This window comes from Apus apus, chromosome 3 (genome assembly GCF_020740795.1).
Source record: "Apus apus isolate bApuApu2 chromosome 3, bApuApu2.pri.cur, whole genome shotgun sequence".
In the NCBI taxonomy this organism is placed as follows: domain Eukaryota; kingdom Metazoa; phylum Chordata; class Aves; order Apodiformes; family Apodidae; genus Apus; species Apus apus.
Genome location: NC_067284.1, coordinates 2,692,891 through 2,705,043, shown reverse-complemented (window position 1 = coordinate 2,705,043; position 12,153 = coordinate 2,692,891).

Here is a 12,153-nt window from a genome sequence, read left to right as displayed (position 1 = left end):
TGGTCAGTCTGGGAGGTGGTTCTTCTAGGTTCTGCTTTTAAAGATCTAACCCACATATTGCTTTTGGCAACCCAGGAATTGTGCAGGTGTGGGATAGTGTGAAGGATGGCAAGCTTGGTCTGGGCCCTGGCTGTGCCAGATGTGACCAGTTTTAGAAAAAGTCATTAGAAATTGGAAGTTTTTAACTGAATAGTCCTTGAGTGACCCTCAGCAGATGAATCTCAGTGCTATGTGGCCTTGGCCTCTTCTTAGATTCCAGCTATCTGTACCCACTGGGACTGATTTAACTCTTATACAAAATAGAACTTTGTATAATTTGAGTCAATAATAGCACCATTTTTCATATTTCCTTGTCCTCCAGAAAGCAAAGTCAACACATGTGCATCTTATATTAAAACTGCAAATATTTTGTCTCATGTTGGATATGCCATGTTGCCCTCATTTCTCTGCCTGCTTAGGAATGGGCTTTTATTTCCTGAATGCCTCCCACTCCAGGATGGAAATTAATATATCTCTAATCTGAGGATGCTGTTTCCCATCAAGATAAACCTCAATCTGAAACTACAGACATTGCAGGACACTCCAGCATTTCACACTAGCAGGCAAACACAGTTATCCTCAGGGTGCAGACAAATAAATCAGGGGAAAGTGAACTACTGACTTGCCCAAAAAGTAGTCAATGAAAGAGCTGAAAATTATGCCTTTGTAAAATGCTGTGATGTTCAGGCAATTTTGAAAACGTGCCTCTGCCCTAAAGAAGGTGCAGCAGAAGTTCAAACAAGATGTGGAAGGAGCTATTGTACCAGACTCGTGCAGCCTCTGAGGATAATGATGCTGCACATCCTGAGGATTTACTACACTCTGCCTCTCTGCTTTTATCTCCACGGCCATGGCCCAAGGTTCAAAAGTGGCAGCCTTCAAATCAGGCCTCCAGAATTTGCAGTTGGCAATCCAAGTTTTGTTGAGCTTGCTGACAGAAGGGGGGAGTTGCAGGTGTTTTTCTGGCACCCTGCCTGGCACCCAGGTTGAGGTTAAGTCCTGTCACACCTGGGCAAAAGGGCCAGGCCCTCACTCTGCTCCTGGTCAGTAGGACAGGGCTCAGGGGACACCAGCCCTGGTGACACTGGCCTGCTGGGTGACAGCAGATGACTCCTCTGAGAGTCCTCTGGAAGGAAGAGGAGCATGGCATAGGTAGGCACAGGAATCCCAGTTCTTTTGCTGCTTCTCATGCTTCAAGTCCAGCGACAGGTTTTGTGCATTGGACCTCTGCCTGCTCACAGAAGATGTGCTCTTCTGGGTATCTGCTGCTCAAGTAGACTTATGCTATTACCAGCTTGGCTGCAGCTGCTCAACTGAGTTCTTTTCTTTTTTTGCTATATTACTACAATAATAAAAGCTTCACATTCTGCTATCTCCTAAAAAAAAAAAAGAAAGAAAAAAAAAAGGTATCATCATCTACAGGTCAAGGATGAATGTCCAAAGACTAGTAATTAATTAATGGAAAATTTATTTCATATCTAATAACAATGATTTATTGGAAATTAGTCCATCATAAGTCCCTTCAGGCTTTCCTGATAAATACCTTAATGCAGTCAATTTTTGTGTCTTCTAAGCCAGGTCTGCCATTCAGGGACTCTTTGGAGTTTGTCAAATATCAGATAATTGTCTGCAAAGCTGTTGCACTTACTTTCATTCCAGAAGTGAAGCCATGACCCCTCAGATTAAAATATATATGTTTCCACATATGTAAGAGTCAACTAACAATGGTAATGAGTACAGAACTGAAAAAAAAAAAGGTAAACCACTAAAACTCATAATTCTGTCCTTTTTTTTACTTATTACTCAAACCCATTGTGGTTACACTGCACAAGGTGAAAAACTGCTGGTTGTTTTTTTCCTAGATTGGTTATGTAGTTTTCTGAGCTATAAGGTTGAGAAGGCTGCTCAAAGCCAACTGCCCTACCCAAACAGCTTCTGTTAGAGATTTGAACACCCTGGGCCCTCATTTTGGTGTAGTTCTCTGCATGTTTTCCAGCACTGCAACGGGACTGGGATTCCATCCTTCTTGTTTCAATGGTTCAGAAAGAGTAAGAAAATCAAGGGGTCAAAGGAAAACAAAAAGCTTTTGTAGTAAAATCAGATTGGCTAGAAATGGGGTTTTCAATGAGAACTAGAATCCATTTCCATAGCATAAGCTGCTGTGATTGGCTTACATGTATGGCAGAACTCTGCAGACTTTTTGCTCCAGTTTTTCAGAGTAAAATTTGGAATTTTTACTCTAATAGAAGTTCCTCCAGCCCAGCAGAAAACAGAAGATCAAAAAGTTGCCATTGCAGAAGTGTAGGTTGATGACTCAAAGAAACAGAGACCTGAGTAGTCAAGGAGACAGTGCACCAATCCCTCTTAGGTGTTTCTTTCTTCCCTGGTTGCACTCTGCAGTGGTTAAAGAGCCTTGACCTTGTGCCATGTTTCTGGTAAGCAGAAATGAAGCTTATCTGTATTTTCACAGGACAGAATGATAACAAAAACATTCCAATACAATGGAGTTCTTTCAAAATACAGTTTGTTTCAGTTTGGGGTGGTTTCTTGATAGACCATAAATAGGGAGTTAAAAGGGAGTGATTTAAAGTGAGCAATTTTATTGACAGGATTCTAACAGTAGCCTATACTACAAGGTTTTACCACTGTCTTTAGATGACAATCTGGCATCATAAACACAATATATTATTAATTACAATTTGCTTTTATCATCCAGGTGTCCCACTTCAGGCCAGGGACCTTTCCTCTAGGCACTGTAAAAATTCATTAGAAATGTGTCTGGAGAGATTAAGATGAGTATCTGGTTACAACTTGGCCTTGATTGCAAAAGAGCACCCTGTCAAGCATCTTAATAACATATTTACTGATCTTCAGTTAGATGCTAGAGAACAAAATTGATCACCAGGCTTTAAAGTGTTTGCTGCTGCCTTACACTGGTGAAAAATTTTACCATCCATCATGCATATGGCAGCACCATTGGCTGAACACCCCAGTCACTCTCCATGCTTTGCAGAGGAGCTGATCAGTGCATCCATCCAGCCCTGCTTCCTCCTTGCCTTCAGTTTTCCACATGAGCAGCACAGACAGGGAAGGCTGTGGGAGTCAAAGAAAAGCTCTTCCAAAGAAGTATCTCCTCCCTGTCCATCCTCGGTTGGTGAACACAGCCCTTTTTAACCAGTTCCCACAAGACTTGCTCCATCTTTTCCTGATCAGCTTTCTGCCCGTGGTTATGTTGCATGTTTCTTAAGGACAGGAGGCCCAAATCCTGGATGATATCAGAGATGCTATTTGGTCTGGAGAGTGGTACCAATACTGGGAATCCCACGTAGGCACCTGCTATGTCCTGCACCCACCTGGCCTTCCTTCCCAGCTGCATCTCCATCACCCCCTGACCTCCACAGACCCTTGTGTCTGTCTTAGAGAGTCTAACTCCTAAGCCCCTGTCTGTAGTTGAAACTCTGACAAGTTCCTTAATGTGGAGGCATGGGCTTTCATTACATTTTAACCTGCATTTCTGACACTGCACTCACTTCCACTGGCACAGCCTGGTCCTCTTCTGTACCCACAGCTCTTGGTACAGGGTCATTAATGAAAATATTAAACACCCCTAATCTCTGAGGTACTCCCAGTTGTCTCATCTAGGAAATGGTGTCAATGGAGTCTGCTGTCACAACTCTTTTGCCCAGTGTTTTGCATGGGTGTGTTTCAGTCCTGGCCACCATGCTCCCTCCTGCTTAATAATGATTTTTAAATGCAACACTGTAACAACTGCCTGATCATTATAAATAGATTCGATCTAGGAGGATAAAACAGGGAAGGCTCTAAGTATAATCAGACTGTTCTACATACTCACTTTAATCCCTTAGCATGTTTTCAGCAGTTCCACAGCTTCTCCCTAGTGTTGTTTCTTTTCCTCTTGGCCTTTCTGAAGCTGGGGGAGAAGCCTGCAAAGCAAACTGTTGTTTTCTGTTAGCATAGTGGGGTTTGTTTGTTTGTCTGATACTGGCTTTCTAGCTTTGCTTTTGCAATGTTTTTTAAACACACCTGTTGCTATGCATTTATGTTACAGGCAGCCAAGCCAAAGGAACGTGTGCAAGACTTGGGAAGTGGTAGAAAAGTTTTATGCAGCACCATAATAATGGATTTAAAAAATATATATATAAAAAATTTTTGCTCCCTGTCCCTTCCTTTGTAATTCCTAACAATTCCTAACACTTGACTTGCTTTTTGAACCCCTGCCAAGTGCATTGATGGTTTTGTGCAAGTGTCTATTACAACCCCATGATGCTGCTGGGGAGGGGTAACAGCCACCTGAGAGCCCATCATTTCCCCCTGGCTCTCACCAGGTAGTTACCTCTGCTGAGGTTCACCTGCTGGTTTGTTCTCAGTCACTCAGCTTCCCACCTCTTCATGTGTTGTTTGTCCATATGAGAAGCTGCCTCTTTGCCCATGCAGCTTGGTTTCTCTGAAAGCCTGTGGTAAAAGATGTTGAATGGCTTTTTTTTGGTTCCTTGTAGGTGTGCCAATCAGATCTCCTTTCACCACACTGAAGGACTCACAAGGCATCACTTCCCTTCACCAAAGCTGCCCATTTCTTTCCCTAGGTCACACTTACTTACCCATTTGTTCACTAATTCTTTTCTCTAACTAGTTCACCTGGCTTGGTTTTCGGGCCTAATGTCTGTAGTTAACTGAATCTTTCTCTAGAGCCATTGCTAAATATTAGTGTCATATAAGCCAGTGATTTTTCCCTTAAACTCTTTTTTTTATACACTGAATAGTGATTTTGCATATATAACCTGCTAGATAGACACTCTTTTCTGTTTTCTTCATTTGGGTGTAACATCAGGTTTTTAAAGGATGCCTTTTAGCTTGTAGCAACCTTAACCAAGGAGTTTAGCTATGCTCAGTTTCTCTTTAAGAGGTTTTTATAAAACCTCTAAAGTATGAGGACCAGTCCCTGGCTAGACTGGAAGTGAACTATGAAAGTCTTCGAGCAGCAAACTGCAGGATTTAGTTGTTCTTGTGTCTATGGTCTTCTTAGCTACATGCCAAAGCCTCCAAGAAAGCCCATGTTTCATCATTATCTCTATGAGTGAGCTTCTCTGTGAATCACTCAGTTGGAGGTGAAATGAAAAAAAAAATAATAGAATAGAAACATAGAATGTCTTGGGTTGAAAGGGACCTCTAAAGGTCCTCTAGTCCAACCCCCTACAATAAGCAGGGACATCTCCAACTAGACCAGGTTGCTCAGAGCCCCATCAAGCCTGACCTTGAATGTCTCCAGGGATGGGGCCTCCACCCCCTCTCTGGGCAGCCTGTTCCACTGATCCACCACCCTCATATTAAAGAACTTTTTCCTAATGTCCAACCTAAATCTACCATTTTCTAACTTAAAACCATCACCCCTTGTCCTATTGTTACATGCCCTTGTGACCAGGTCTTCCCCAACCCGTTTCAGGTATTGAAAATAGAATTTATTTCATTCTGGTTTTACTAATTTCTGGATGGGAAAACTTGTGCAGATTGGTGCTTGAATCCAAGGAGAAGAGCAGTCACCTCAAATAGGAATTCAGATGCAACAACAGTCTAAAAGGGGGAAAAATTGAGACTGTCTACCAAGAACTTGGATGCAAGGAAGTGCAGGATAAAATTGGATAAATAGAAAACAAGCAAAACACCACAAAGCTTTCCTAAGAATAGATCATGGCAAGCTAGCCAGACATTTAAAAAAAACACCCAACCCCACTTTCCTACATCAAGGAAATGATTTGACCTAATCTGACTGGATTTCAAGAAAACATTTGTTAGTATTTTACTTGGAAAACAAAAACAAAACACCAAAGAACCCTAAGGAATACAGCAATTATTAAATTAACTCTTAATATGAATAAAAGCTGGCAAGTAGTTTTGAAGGGGAAGTCTCAGGCTAGAGGAATTCCTTAAAGAACAATCACAGACAGCTCTTAGTATTTTCACTAACTACCCTAACCTAGGAATTAGGAGTATGAGCACAAAGCTGGGACACTGTTTGCACAAAGGGGGACTGGAATATTGTGTAACAAAGGGCACAAAAGTAATTTTACTTGTTGGGCTTAACTCAATAGCCTAGAACTCAGCCTGCACCAAACCTAGAAAAAGTTCTCCAGTATATTTTCACTATGAAGATAAACCACAATGGTCAAGTTTCTTAGGTGTCCCACAGGCACAGAAGTAAAATAAATCTGTCGTGGTTTGGCCCTAACACAGCAACAAAGAACCAGCCCCCTGGCTGTTCACTCCATTGCCCCCAGTCCCTGCCCCCACACACACACCCTGGGATGGGGAGGACAAACCAACTAGAAGTTCTTGGGTCGAGACAAAGGACAAGGAGGGATCTTTGCTGATTAAGGTCACGGGCCCAACAGACTCAACTTGGAGAAAAATAACAATTTAATGTCACACTAATCAAATGCCCACAGGACACAGACAAAATACCTCACCCCTCCCCTCCCTTCTTCCCGGGCCCAAATCCCTCTGTTCCCGGGTTCTCTCCCACCTTCCCCCCAGCACAGGGGATGGGGATGGGGTTTAGAGTCAGCTCCCAGGCTGGTGGGTCCTGCTGCTCCTTCCTCCTCAGGAAGAAGGATTCCTCACAGCCCTGCCCTGCTTCCCCACGGGTCCCTCCCATGGCAGAGCCCTCCACCAGCCTCTCCTCCATCAGCCCTTCCCTCCAGGCCCGGGGCTGCTCCAGCCTGGGCTTCCCACAGTCCTGGCTGCTTTGGGAACAAACTCCCCTGGCCCGGGGGCTTCCACAGCTGCATGATCCGAGTCCACAGGCAGCAAATCCACATTCACCCCTCCTGGTGCCTTCAGGGAATGTCCCACCACCTTCCTCCACGGATGCAGGGGCACAGCTGCCATCTCGCCGTGGGCTGCAGGGAAACTTCTGCTCGGGCACCTTCTTTCCCTCCTTCCTCACCAGCCAGCAGATCTTCACCCCAGCTCTGCTCTGTGTCTCCAGCTCAGCTCTTTTTTCCTGCTCTCTCAGCTCTTATCTCAGTTCTTTTGTACCTGAAGGGCAGAGGCACATCCCTTGTCCCTCTAATGGCCCCCTGGCTGGGTTTGGAGCAGGGGGAGGTTCTCAGCTTCTTATGGAGCCACCCTTGGGGCCCTTCCCCAGCACCAAAAATCCCACCAACCCAAACCAGCACAACATCAAACAAAACTGCTGTATAAAAATGCCACAATAAGAATTCTGCACTCCAAGTTCCAGGGAAAGACAAAGAGAAGAAAAATAGATTTTTCCTTGTTTAATTAGAGACAGTCATAATATTAATTCACTTCCAGAAACACAGCCACCTAAATCATCTAGATTAGTCTAAAAAAAAATTAAATAAATTAGAAAATTTCTTCTTTTTACGTGTTATTCAAGAGCACCACACAACTCCTGTACGTCCCACTCTCCCTTCAATCTCACAGGCATAACCTGTGAACTGGAGATTAACCTACAAGATCAATAGAAACAAAATAACGTGACACTCAGTCTGCCTCCTCTCTTGCTCCTGCAAAAATATTTCGGAATTCGGTCTCTTGCTCCCAGAGGTGTCAAGTGAAGCCAGTGCAAGACAGTGAGTCAGAGGTTCTGCCTGACTTTCTGAAGGCCTACCTGAAATAGCACACTGTGATGTGCCCAGGGTAATGTAATACTAGAGACAACCTCATGTCATGAGCCCAGCAAGCTCACCTGTAAAGCCCTGTGCTGTTTCAGTCTGGAGAAGAGGAGGCTGAGGGGTGAGCTCACTGCAGCCTGTGGTTCCTCAGGAGGGAAGAGATGGGGCAGGTCCTGATCTCTTCACTCCTGTGACCAGTGACAGGACTGGGGGAAATGGCAGGAAGCTGGATCAGGGGAGGTTGAGGCTGGGTATCAGGACAAGGTTTTTCACCCAGAGGGTGGCTGAGCACTGGAACCAGCTCCCCAGGGCAGTGGTCCCAGCACCAAGCCTGCCTGAGCTCAAGAAGCCTTTGGGTGATGCTCTCGGGCACATGGGGTGATTCTTGGGGTGCCCTACACAGGGACAGGAGTTGGACTCATGGTCCTGATGGGTCCCTTCCAACTCAGCAGATTCTGTGATTCTCTATCATCCGTGTGTGCCAGCTCATGCCTATAGTTGTGCAAAGGGTAGAGATCCCTGAACAAATCTGGACATGCCAGAAAATTCACACGAAGCCCGTGGCTTTGATGAAACTGATGACACTCTTCTTATAAAAAGGCTTTTGACACCCTTGTCATGCAATACCAGTAAAATAATGCAAAGTTCAAGGGCGTAAACTAGGAACAAACATTAAGGATTTTTGCTATCAGTATTCATAGAAAAGGGTAAGTTGGGGTTTTCAGTCAGTCCTCAAGGCCTGTGAGATGTTGATAGCATGCAGGTCTGAATTAAAAAGTTTGAAAGCAGCCAAATATTAGTTACTATCTATCTAGCAGGGATAGGGAGGTATGAATACCACCCCGAAAGGCCCTGACATCATTGTATCCAGGTTACTGTGTCCGCTTCTAACCCTGCAGGGAAAAGAGAGTTCTTGAAAGTGGAAAAGGTGCAAAGAAGGGTTACAAGAGCGGTGAGGGAAAGGCATCCTCTGTACAATAGGTATGGCAGGGCTGTTCTGGCAGAACTGAGGCTGAGCAGGTTTTGTCACTAACCAGTGAGAGCTCGAGGGGTGACAGATTGGAAGGGATTTTACAGGAGGAGCGAGAAACACTCTTTAAACCGAAGCCAAAAACCTCACAGAACACGAGGGGGTCAGCTGGTGCTGAATACACCTTATCTTTAACCACTCAGAGGAAGAGAAAAGTGAGGAGCAGCCTGGCGGGAAGGGCAGCTTCAGGATGAGGGCTGGTATCTCTGCGGGGAAGTCGGGCAGCACAACGTGGCTGCCTGCAACAGCCGGGATGGGGCCCTAGGTCTGAGGAGGCCTCCTCCAGTCTTGCCCACCTCCAGGCCAGAGCCGAGTATGAAAGCTTTGAGTGTCAAAATGCACATCAAACTTCCACATGGGTCAGCAGGAAGGTTATCACCACCTGCTATCTGGTATTCAGGAGCCCTTACAGGAGGGCATAAATGAGCACGCAGTGCAATCCTTGCCATTATTGCAGCCGGGGAGCGAGTGGGTCTGTGCACATGCAGGCATCTAATTGCTCACGTCGTGGCTGCAGATATGTGGAAATACCCTGTTTGACTCTGAAATCACACTGACTGACTGACTGACTGCCTGGGCTTATACAATGATGTGTGTTGCTGCGACTCTTGCATAAGGAGAATTAAGCCTTCTGTTTTAATAACACTGCACCATTCTGAGCCCTTAATCTTGCATCACAGTAAAACACTGTAGTAGCAACACATAATTGTGTATTTTTCCAATTTTCCACTTTGCAAAATGCTAGTTCCTGACCTTTGCTAAATGTGTACAGTGGCCTACCTTGACACAATATTAGATTAATCTTAAAAGATGTCAAGTGTAGCTGTAACAGTAAAAAGAATATGCCTTTACCTACTAGCGAATTTCAGTTTTCAGTCTTATTGTCTCCTAAGAGCTCTATCATCTGAGTACATCACGTGTGTAGTTTCACAAGTTCTGTTTGTTTTAGATTGAGATGACTTGGCCTTATTAGCTCCTTCTATCCCCTCCAGTTTTGGTGGGGTCCCCAGTGCCTCCTTAGCAATATTGCAAAAGGAAATGCCCATAAACCTCATCAAGCCCTAAAAAAAAAAAGCTGAGGGCAAAACTGAGCAGCTCTCTGCTCCGGCAGGCAGCGTCGTCCCCTTGCTGTCGATGCCAGCTCTGCAAAGGGAAAGAGAAACCACAGCCCACAGGTTTTGCTCCCTCTCCACGTCTGAAAAGACACCCTCACCCCGAGGAACTTCGCTGGATTTGCTCAGCGTTGAAGGGAGCTCATTGCTGGGATTTCCAGGGCAGAGTGAAGAGCTTCTGTAATTTATAGATAATGGGTGACGAAACAATAATGTCGTTTGGAGGGTTGGGCAGGGTGTGGGGTCATGTTCTCTTAAGGCTGCCAAGGTTCTTGCCTTTCTGCTCAATGCCTACAAGCGCCTGCACGTTTCTGAAGTAACACTAGTTATTTTAGATGAGCATCAGCAACAGACAGATAAAAAAGAAAAACCTGTCTATGTAATTTTAAATATTGATACCCAGATATTTTTTCTCCGGATGATGATAATTTCTTTTGCTCATATATAACAATTCAGAATCCTCCTAATTTACTGGTTTAAGGTAAACTTTACCTCTTTCCCCCTCTCCCAAGACACAGACATGTGTATACTTCTGTACGTGCACATCCATACACATACCCCATCAACATGATTCCAGTGTAAGCACGAATACCATGAACCAAAAGTTTGGCAGCCCTACTACAGTGAAAGCTGACTGCCACCTATGGGTAAGAGCTCATGGTAACACATTTAGGTAAAAATGTAGTATTATTCTTCGTAATTAAAGCAATTTTAAATTATCCAGCAGGACAGGCTTTTGATTAATTTGCTATATATTCTGTCAACAACAACCACTGTTCAGACTCTGAGAGCTCGGTATTAAAACCAATGCTTTTACCAAGGAGCATCAGCTTTATGAGTGAAAAGAAAAAAATGGGGTATGACGGTCTTATTTTTCTTAATTCTGAAAAAGAAATGCACAGAAGTTCTCTGATTCCCCATGGAAAGAAAAAAGACTCAGTGCTACACAGCCAGGTACAAAGCTGTATTTAATGATGACTTCAATCTTAAAGTTTTGTCATTTCAAGGTTTTAATATTTTGTTTATTGCTTTCTTTTGCTAAACACATACAAATATCTTAGCTACGCAGTTTCATGAAGATGTGCCTATAACCAGTATCTCACAGTCATTTTCTATGAAAAATTGTTCATTTTTCAAAGCAAAATGAAACCTCGGGGGGGGGGGGGGGGGAGAAGGGAGGCAGGAGAAAAATGTATGGCTTGATTATGTAAGACTCGATTTTTCTGATCATCAGTCTGTTGTAGCATTTGCTTCGAAAACTCAAAAGGAAGGACAGACTGAAAAGCCAAACCTACTGTCTCAAAAGTATCTTTTCCACTTCATCTTTCAGGTATGTAAAAGCAAACAGGCTGACAACTCTGGGTATCTAACTACCAGAGAGAAAAATCGCTAGATTACAGCTGCTGTGTTGGAGTGTGCTGCATTAAAATGGACACCACTCTCCATTTCTAAGGAATAACACAGGTATAAGTGGCTGGAAATCTACCAAATTAATTCACATATTTCAGCCTGGGAAAAAAAAATAATCATTTTGCTCCAGTAAACAGCAGCTAATTGTAGCCATTATATTTCTCCTTTCTGGGACAGGGGCATAGTATTTCTGAAGGAAGAGACAGAAACTTACAAAAGGGAAAATTAAATTGAAAGACATAACAACTAATTTGAATGAAGAAAGAGTCTGACATTAATTTTTTAAAATCCCCCTTTTAAAGTAATCTTTGTCCTGGGCCTTCTCATTCATATTCTACTTTATTAAATATGATCATCAGCCTGTCTAAACAAAAATAATGAAATAAATATTACACTGGTGCATCACTGTGCATTTTCACTAATTTTATTACTAACCTTATGTTATAAACTTATGAAACACAGTAAAAACAGTCAGTAAATGCCACTTCAGTATGAGACATGATCACCTCAGCATTTCAGGCTTGCTCTCCGCCAGCATCGGCACCCTTTACAACCTACGGAATTCAGGCGTTTATGGGAAAAATCTTTGTGCTTTGTGCACAAAAGCATCTTGTAGCTGAAGTAACTCTGCTCCACGGGAGTATCCCAGTGGTGCATTTTCCTTCTTACTTCTGAACTGACACATTTTAGAAGCTGCAAAAATCCCATTCTGCGATTCCCTTCCTTCGCTCCACTTTGGCTACCGAATCAAGCCGTCGCTGTCCTCTAACGTTGCCCTGGATTTTCAAACCACAGTTTAAACTTAACCCACTTGTCTCCTTGGATGGGAACTTCCAATCAGACAGAAATTATTCCTCATTGTTTTGGATGAATCCAGCTTAAAACAAAACACAGAGCTGTGACAAATGAC